Raw genomic sequence first — 10,256 nt, forward strand, 5'->3', positions numbered from 1 at the left:
TCCAGTGAGGGACTCAGTGGATAACATCATACATATCCACATCATATATCTTGTATGCATATAACGTGTCCCGACCCTCTAGTGAGGGACTCGGTGGATAGAATCATGCCTGCCAACATCATATATCATGTATACATATAACGTGTCTCGGCCCCTTATTGAGGGACTCGGTGGATAGAATCATGCATACCATATATACATAACGTGTCCCGGCTCTCTATTGCGGGTCTCGGTGAATAAAGTCATCATATGCCATCCTGGCCGGCATCCCCGTATCGTCATATCATCATATACATATACATATAACGTGTCCCGGCCCGCAAGTGAGAGGGACTCGGTGAACAATGCAGTGGAGTACACACGAGAACATATCCTGGCCGGGGACTCAGTGGAGGATACATTAAGGAAGGCACGAGCAGAGTTGTGAGAAACTATATGCACATAAATCAAGACTCGATAGACAAGTATACTTACCGACACCTGAAGGCTCAGAAACAAGTTTCGGGTCAATCCGACTTTGTATAAGAAAGTTATGGGCGTTTTAAGTACAGAACCTTCTACGAACGTTTTAGATGCCATTTTTGGAAAATCAGAACAACAATCATGTTAGGTACTTTCCGAATATTGTTATGGATCAAATCAGATAGAGCTCTTGGAACCATATGTACGTATCAAAATATATCAAAGACTCAATGGAATAATCAAACGTGCTATCATTTGAAAATCAAAACTTTAGTCATATCAATTATTTTTTGAATGCCATTCGGAAACATATCAAACAGAACTTCGGACATCATAGATACGCATCAAAACTATATGAAACAGCTTATGGAAATCAAGAACGTTAGCCATCCTAGTGGCTCTAAGAATGGGAGTTTCTTTGGAATCATATACATATACTTTGTCATGTTGGTTTCATAAAGATCATGCCAAAAGAAGAAAGGGTAAGCCTCACATACCTATTCAATCTCCTATTAGCTACGCTTAGTTGTCCGAGCTCGTAAATCTACATTTAAAGGGATTTATGCTAACGTTAGCCTTTTTATCGCACATTTGTACCATATTTCAAATCATACTATTTTATATCCGGCCGAAAATCGGGCAGCATCTCCCCTGTTTATATGCCTAGCCCGAATTCCAATTCAGCAACCAACAAAATCAACAACAATACCAATAGTATTAACATCATTTCCAATACCAACGTATGCCATAGAACAGCCCACACACTGTTTTCTAAATTTCTCAACCAACCAATTTGCGGTATAACTATTTAGTAATTTTATATCCGTAGAGAAGCTGAAATCAATACCAATAACATTAATAACAACATCCTACAAGAAATATATATATATATTTTATCCAAAGTTCTCCTCAAACTCAAACCATAATTCAACAACATCAACAAACGAATTTATATCGCTATTTTCTCCGTTCTAATCCGTTAAAACTTTAAATAAACTTGTTAACAATGAAAAGGGATCGTAATCTTACCCCAAGTGTGCAGACATCATGTCCATCCTCTTTTTCTTGATTGATTTTTAGCTCATATTGAAGACAACGCAGCGTACAACACTTTTCCCTTCATGGGCTTCGGGATTCGGGGCTCAGATTTTGGTCAAAATTGGTTTTTCTCCTCTCCAAGGCTCCTCTTTCTCTTTTTCCAGAATTTTCTGGTGTTTTGGTATGAAAATTTAGGAGAAAAGGGCCGAAGTTGCACTTAAATAACCATGGGTCATGGGCCCAACCCGGTTGGGCTCGGATTGGGCCTAGCCCACGGTCCTTTCTGCGTTAAAACATCCATATCTCCTTGTCCCGACGTCACCTGTGGACCCATGACCTATGGTTGAAAATATAATTCAATTATCTACAACTTCAATTTCTTGGTATTTTTTCAAATTCCAAACTTATAATACTGTGTTTGCCCCTCGAAGTCAGATCACCCGAAAATGTTACTTAAAAATATTTGTTTGGAGGACTTCCACTTCGATTTGGCTCAAGGGTCCTTCTTGAGTTGTGTTTAACTTCACATATGTGCTTCATATAATTTGTCACATGTCCATAAAAAATCTCGACGTGTGGGCCCCACCTCAGCTTACAAATAATCCGACGTACTAAAATACGAGATACAACACTATCAACGTGAGTTTAAATTACGTAGCAACAACATAATCAATTTTTTTTTAGGAAGCACGTGTCATGCTCATGCTCTGAAAATGCGGGGTATAACAGTTCTTTTTCATAACATTCCACCAATAAATCTCCTCGAGATCTCTTTGTTAACCTGGGTGAATAAAATAACTGGACCTGTGTGCTTTTGACATGATCCTCTCTTTAAGTCCCTCCACGTCTGGGACACATAATCTGCCCTAGTACCTTAAAGTACCATCATCTCCCCCTCTTTCGAAAGTTGTTGTATTATGCTTGTGAATCCCCTTTTTCAACAACAATAAGTAGGGATCATCAAACTGTTTTTGTTTCACTTCAGCTACTAAGGAGGATTCAGCTTTGTTCTGAACAACAACTCCACCATATTTCGAGTGCAAGAGTCGAACTCCAAGATTTGCTAAGTGGTGAACTTCCCTTAACATAATTTTGTTGTTTGCCTCAACGTTAGCTAAACTTCCCATGGAATGCCGTCTACTACCACATTTGCTTTTTCCTAGATGATAGAGGATATCTACATCATAATCCTTGAGTAGTTCGAGCCATCTTCTCTATCTAAGATTTAGCTTTCTCTGCTTGAAAACATACTGAAGGCTCTTGTGATACGTGAAAATATTAATGTGAACACCATACAAGTAGTGGTGCACATCTTTAGTGCGAAAACCACAACTGCCAACTTTAAATCATGAGTCGGATAATTCTTTTCGTGAACCTTAAGCTGTCTGGATGCATAAGCAACTACCTTACCATGCTACATTAAGACACATCTGAGGCCAACTCCTAAAACATCGAAATATTCTACGAATCCTTCGTTCCCTCTGGTATCATCAAAACTGGAGTTGTTAAGACCTATACCGATGAGCCGCGACGAGCACCCGACCACTACTGATCGAGCAACCCTAAACACACTCCCACACTGTACTAAACAACTTGGAGGCCCACTTTGACTGATATTCCACTGGTACCGTTCACGATAACATTTATACAATAGATCTTATCTTAGAATGCCACGAAACATGCATATAGATATGTATATGTAAGCATACTAGCAGAGGATGACAACGCAGACCAACTTGGTCACCGTATATACTGTTCACCAAAGTTAAGGGACAACTGAAAGCACCTGATGACCCCCACTATATATACATTGTCTACAGACTTCTATGGAATATAGACTACAAATAGGACAGGACAAGGCCCTGCGATACCCATATATGTACATGTCAAAAGGCATACCAAAGGGCTAGAGCTCCGGTCCAAATGGAGCTTGCTGGTTGGAACTAGAAAGAGGTTCTACTGGTCTGGCTCACTCGGCTGGCTATCTGAACTTGCGGGCATGAACGCAGAGTCCACAAGAAGGGACGTCAATACGAGTAATGTATTGAGTATGTAAGGCATGAATAATAATATAGTAAGAGATACCGAACATGAAAAATAAAATAATGAGAAATATAGAGCATAACATGAGGTAAGGAAATAACTTGTACATATGATTGCCTCTTAAGGAAGATACCATGCATGCTTAACCTTAAAGAAAACATTTCTCATATACATATATGTAGCATAATCATTAGCCCGCGTCCGGGGTAACCATCTCACACCGCCCACTAGTGGTGCTGCCCGTGCCATAGAGACACGGTGTTACTATCATTATCCATAGCCGCCCACTACGCCCACCGTAGTGGTGATGCCTGACCGTCTAGGCACAGTGTTATTATCCTTATCCATAACCGCCCACTATGCCCACCGTAGTGGTGCTGCCCGGCCGTATTGGCACGATGTAATCATACATATACATAGATATAAAGCATGCATGAGAGTCCAATCAAAAGCTATGACTCTATCGGAGTGACGTAAGGTCGCTAACCTTCGATTGTATTATGGAACATCATGTATCACCTTTAAGGAGCTAGAATTATGAGGTGAGACTATCAATGAAGAATAACATCAAGGGAAAACATAGAATAAGATCATAAATCTTATAAAGCGTCAATTCATACACTTTGGAGCCATTAGAAATAGGGTCATCATCAATGAATAAAATGGAGAAAATCAAGAAGTAGCTCAACATTCTCATTTTCACATTGAACTCATAAGCTTGGGATTCTTAAACATGAAATCATTGTCATCATAATCATCATAGAAATATTCCCATCTTTGACATCATCGTTATCATTATAAAAACATGTCCATCGTTGTTGTCATAAGAGCTTACAGAATCATAAATCTCTTGTTTGGAAAATTTGGACATTTTGGATAGCATTTATGGATTATCAGAAAATGAGTCGTGCCCTTGAATCATGAACTTCTAAATTTTAGAAACAAGGAGGTTATGGAAACATTTATGGAATTATAACATAGGAATCATGCCTTTGAAAGAAAGGGACGAGCCTTAACATACCTGAAAATTCACGTCTCGGCTCTTCCACCTATTTCCGGTCTTGCAATCTACATCCAAGAGGATTCGCACTATCGTTAGACTCATTGTAGTATACTTGTGCTAAGCTTTCATGTTAAACTTTTCTATATCCTGCCAAAAATCGGGCAGCATCTCCCCTGTTTATATGCCTAGCCCGAAATCTCAATTCAACAACCAACAACAACAACAAAAACAATATTAACATCAATAACATCATTGGTAACATCAATGTATTCCATAAAACACCGCACACGGTGTTTATCCCATTTCTCCCTTCACAAATTTGCTACACCATTATTTAACGGCTTTATCTCCGTAAATAAGCGTTAAACAATACCTAAAGAGAAAGACTCATACCTTTTTCTTGTCATAACGATAATATCTTCAAGATTCCACCTTGAATCCAAGCCAAATCCAACGCAAAATAATACCATGATCACAACTACGCACTATCCGAGCCTTGATTAGCTAAAATCACTCAATTCTCTTAACTTTTTATGACCAAAATACCCCTATATGTGCTGAGCTCTAATATCTGATTTTTGGTGAAACAAATGGGGTTTTGTCCCTTTTATAAGGTTCAAATTCGGGTCAGGTTAGTGTAGCAGTTTACTTTCGCAGGTCAGTTACTGTAACAGTTACTGTAGCACGCGTTTCTGCTCTGTCATCCGAACTTGTAACGTCCCTAATTCTCTACTCCGATATGCTATTGACGAGAGGTTTGTTGTGTTGGAAACTGGACTTGACGAACTTCATTTTAGGTTTTTCAAACACCTTAAAAAACTTCATATGCTAAGAGATATTCTCCCCTCAAGTTGGACCAAAATTTCCACACGAAACTTGACCCATCCTTTCTCCAAAGTCGTACTACATTTCTTCCACTCATTTCTTTGTAAAACCTTCCGGTATACCTTATATACATCCTTCACTTATTAAATACACTTAATAATGCTTGCTTATATTCCAAAGTTGTTTTACTTAACCATAACTCAACATACTTATGGTTCAAATATGATAAGTGTTTTTTCGAAGATACGGGGTGTAACATCCTTCCCCCCTTAAAAACATTCATCCTAGAATGTTGTAGTACACCGATCCTCAATAGCCTCATTGAATCCTTTTGTTCGACTACCGTGTATACTTATACTATAATTTGGTCAGTTTTGTCCTGTTATTCTTAGCTCTTTATCAAATTCATTTGTGAGTCGTACAGTCCTCAATCCTCATATATATATAATCACAAGTGAACTAGTATTCCGTTCTTATTTTGTCTCCATTACTGTGGTTTAACTGGCCACGCCATGGCCACTCGCCGTCCTGCAAGCGTCCTTCCTCTTTATTCCTCATTTCTTTATTAATGAATAACTCCCTTGCTCGAATACAACACTTTCTTTTGGTGACTCCTCCGATACTATCTTGGCTATCCCTACTTGTACTTGTTGAGCTTAGATACGTGCTAGATTATCCCCTCGTAATTCATCAGCCAAGCTCTCTGATTTATTATAACTTTTCTTATACTAACATCCAGTTGCTTGTTCAGCGGTACTTTGCTAGTGACAAATCCTTACTCTTAACAGTTAGGTTTCTTCAACCATCCGTCTTAATTCCTTTCCATGATCAGTTATAATCATATCCTCAATACAATCTCTTAATGGTTCCTAATGTTCCATCACCATCTTTATTATTCCTCGTAGCAGGATAATATATTGCAATGAACCAATAATCATAGTTCGAACTAGTCTATAGCTCACAATATCGCCGAGTTCTTGTCAAAACTCTCCCTTTAATTCCTTTGCCTCAAATCTTGAAGTATAACTTATAATTATAAAGTTAGGGCAATTCTCACTTTGCCACAACTTCTTTTCCAACATCGGTATGGTATACTTACCCTTGACTTCCTTATTCCAGTGATCACTTAGTTAGCTGTCATTCCTTGTTGGCTTTTCCGGTGTGTCCATTGCTATCTGTGGAGCATAACCTTATACTGATGGTTCATATAATTCTATAATACATACCCTTATACTCAGTATGGTTAGTGACTCGTGATATACTTTCTAATTTCTAGTGATGTTGCTGCCTTTCTATCTGTCACCCACATCGTACTTCCTCTCTTTAGAGATCGCCACACCGCTTATCGTTACTCCTTTTGTTAAGATTCTCATATTTTTCCTTTAATATCAAAATTTTCTTCCGTTGTAACGCAAAGTGGCCTTTGTACTCATCATCCATTTCGTCATTCTCTTTGTAGTTAGCTTCCAGACCTTTCTTACTCTCTTTATTACTCTTTAGGATACGTCGCTGCCTATTTAGGTGCGGCACAAATTTCCCTGGTCTAGAAATATCATATCTCACATCTGCATGAAGTATTCTCTTGATCTATTTTTAACTCCCTTTCATACCTGCTTTGTGGTATGCTTATCTTTAATTCGTCTCTGTTCCCTCTTAATGCATTCTTGATATGCCACTACGTCCTGAATTTTGGCCTCTTTAAGCTAACATCTTTATTTCCTTGGAATTTATACAATGTCATACCTCATTTCAGGACTAGATCTGCTCTTCCCCCCCCCCCCCCCTTTTTAAGGGTGTTCTTATACACTAGTAACTACCGATTATCAGTAATCTTCAGCCAACCCTAACGATCCTCCAACTCTTTTGGTCTCTTATAATACCGAAATTCTCTCATCGTATAGCTTCACTTATTTTCCTTTCTGCTAATCGAGGACTTTGCATTTAAATGAAGCGCTTATGCATTACAGATCCATTCTCACTGCCTTTTTTTAAGGCCCTTCTACTTCTACCTTTTATGACTGAACATTTCCCGAATCAATGGGTTAATGGGGACATTGGAATCCATCAAAACATTCTACAGAGCGTTTGGTCACACTTTGCTCTTTTTATCCCTCGTCTTCCTCCACAACTATTATCACTGAAATTATTCTTACTCTGAGTTTCCGGTTTCACTGTACGTCTACAATATATCATTGAGAGTTAATATACTACAGTCTTCTACTTCCACTATCAATCCTTTTGTTAACTTAGCTCACTTATCTGAAATTTTCCTTGACTACTTACTTGCATCCCACCTATGCGTTGTAGTTCTTCCAGTGTTTTTCCACTTCTTGTTCGTGTCGTGAAATCCTTGCAAATATACTCTCTTCTTTCTTCTCCTTCCTGCCGCCAAGGCTAGTCCATACTCATGAATATTTCCCATACATCCTTCTATTTCCTTTATAATCGAATCACGGTATTCCTTATCCTCATCCCATGTCATTGATGTACTACCTCCTGGTTAACTTAGTTAGTTCATTATCCTCTCGCTTGTCCTTTGTCATGACCCAAACCGATGGGCCATGACCAGTGCCCGAACTGGACATTCGTATACGAACCTGCTCGATATAATTAGACCGAAACTGGAAACAATATGGCAATCTGTAAAAGCACGTTGTAAACTTATCATATCTTACATAAAAAAGAACCTGTCTTTTGAGAAGCCACAGCTAACAAAACATAACAAAATATGCAAGCCGATAAGGCTGCCACTATGCACGGGAATATCCAAAATGAGCTACATCTGCATAGCTGATCAAACCGCATACACACAACCCACATATATCGACAGACCTCTAAGAGTATAACAAAGCCTATGTCAAAGGATCTGGATCAAAACGACTCGAGCTCCGGAACACTATATCCCTCCAAGCAGCTGAGCTGAAGTCCTAAATAGGAGGGTCAAAAACTGAGTGTCTGTACCTGCGGGCATGAAACGCAGCACCCGAAGAAAGGGGGTCAGTACGAATAGTGTACTGAGTATGTAAGGCATAAAATCAACATGTACATAAAATCCTAGAAAACATTTGAGACATGTCAATGAATGGGTAAAATAAATGCATCAGTACAACTATATCAAAGAAACACATATATGCATAGAAATATCACAACAAAGGCCATAGCGTCACCCTCTGTCAACTGTGCCATATAGATATACACACCACAACAAAGGACACAGCGTCACCCCCTGTCAACTGTGCCATACATATACACATCACAACAAAGACCACAACGTCACCCCCTGTTAATTGTGCCATACATATACACATCACAACAACGGCCACAACGTCACCCCTATCAACTGTTCCATACATATACACATCCCAACAAAGGCCACAGTGTCACCTCTTGTCAACTGTACCATACATATACACATCACAACAAAGGCCACAGTGTCACCCCTGTCAACTGTGCCATATATACACTCAACAAAGGTCACAGCGTCACCCCCTGTCAACTGTGCCTTATATATATACAACAAAGGTCACAGCGTCACCCCCTGTCAACTGTGCCTTATATATACATGAAGAATGAAAATGAGTGCAGTGCATAATCAAAATGAAATAATAGAACTCTGTAATGTCACAAAATAGCTATATACATATATTATACTCATGGGATGCACAGGATTTAAATAAAAACTATCGCTCTATCCCACCTTGAAGGAACAATTTATAAGGTGAGATCAGCAACAATGAAATTAATCGAGAAAATCACGAAATAGCTTAACATTTTAACATCATCGTTGAAATTATATTTAAGACCTTGAAGCATAAAACCATCCTCAATGTAATCCTCATAAAAAAAATCTCATTTTTAACATCATAAGAAGCTTTAAGAGTCATAAACTTCTAGCTTTTGAAATCGAGGAGGTTATGGAAACATTTATGGACTCATACCATAGGAATCATGCCTTTGAATGAAAGGGACGAGCCTTAACATACCTGTTCAACCTCCAATTATCTACACTTATTCGTCTGAGCTCGCAAGTATACATTTAAGAGGATTTACACAATCGTTAGACTCATCGTAGTGTATTTGTGCTAAGCTTTCAAGTCAAACTATTTTATATCTTGCTGAAAATCGGGCAGCATCTCCCCTGTTTATATGCCTAGCCCGGAATCTCAATTCAGCAACCAACAATAGCAATAATAACAACAACAATACCAACATCAATAACAACATTTCTAACACCAATATGTACCATAAAACAGCCCACACGCTGTTTTTCAACTTCCATAACTAACCAACTTACTACACAATTATTTAACGACTTTGTCTCCGAGAATAATCCTTAAATAATATCAAAAGAGAAAGATTCATACCTTTTTTTCTTGTTAAGACAGAAATATCCTCAATATCTATGCTAAAATCCATCGCAAAATAATACTAAAATCACAACCACGCGTTACCCGGACCTAAACCACTACTCCGCAACTTGAAAATTGCTCACTTTTTTATTCCCTCACTCTCTCTCTTCAAATTTCTGGAATTTTCTGGCAAAATCTGATTACAAAAGGGGTTTTTACCCTTTATATAAGGGTCAAATTCGGGTAGGGTCACTGTAGCATTTTACTGTAGCAGTACGGTAGCAGGCGGTTACTGTAGCACGTGTTTCTGCTCTGTCAGCTGTACTTGTAACGACCATAATTCTCTACTCTGATGTCCTATCGATGAGAGGTTTATTTCTTTGGAAACTAGACTTGACGAACTTCATTTTAGGCTTTTTTCACTTCAAAACACTTCATATGCGAAGAGATATTAGTCCCTCAAGTTGGACCAAAATTTTCACACAAAACATTACCCATCCTTTCTCAAAAGTCGTACTACTCCACTTCTTCCACTC

This window comes from Lycium barbarum, chromosome 7, assembly GCF_019175385.1.
Source record: "Lycium barbarum isolate Lr01 chromosome 7, ASM1917538v2, whole genome shotgun sequence".
Lineage (NCBI taxonomy): Eukaryota > Viridiplantae > Streptophyta > Magnoliopsida > Solanales > Solanaceae > Lycium > Lycium barbarum.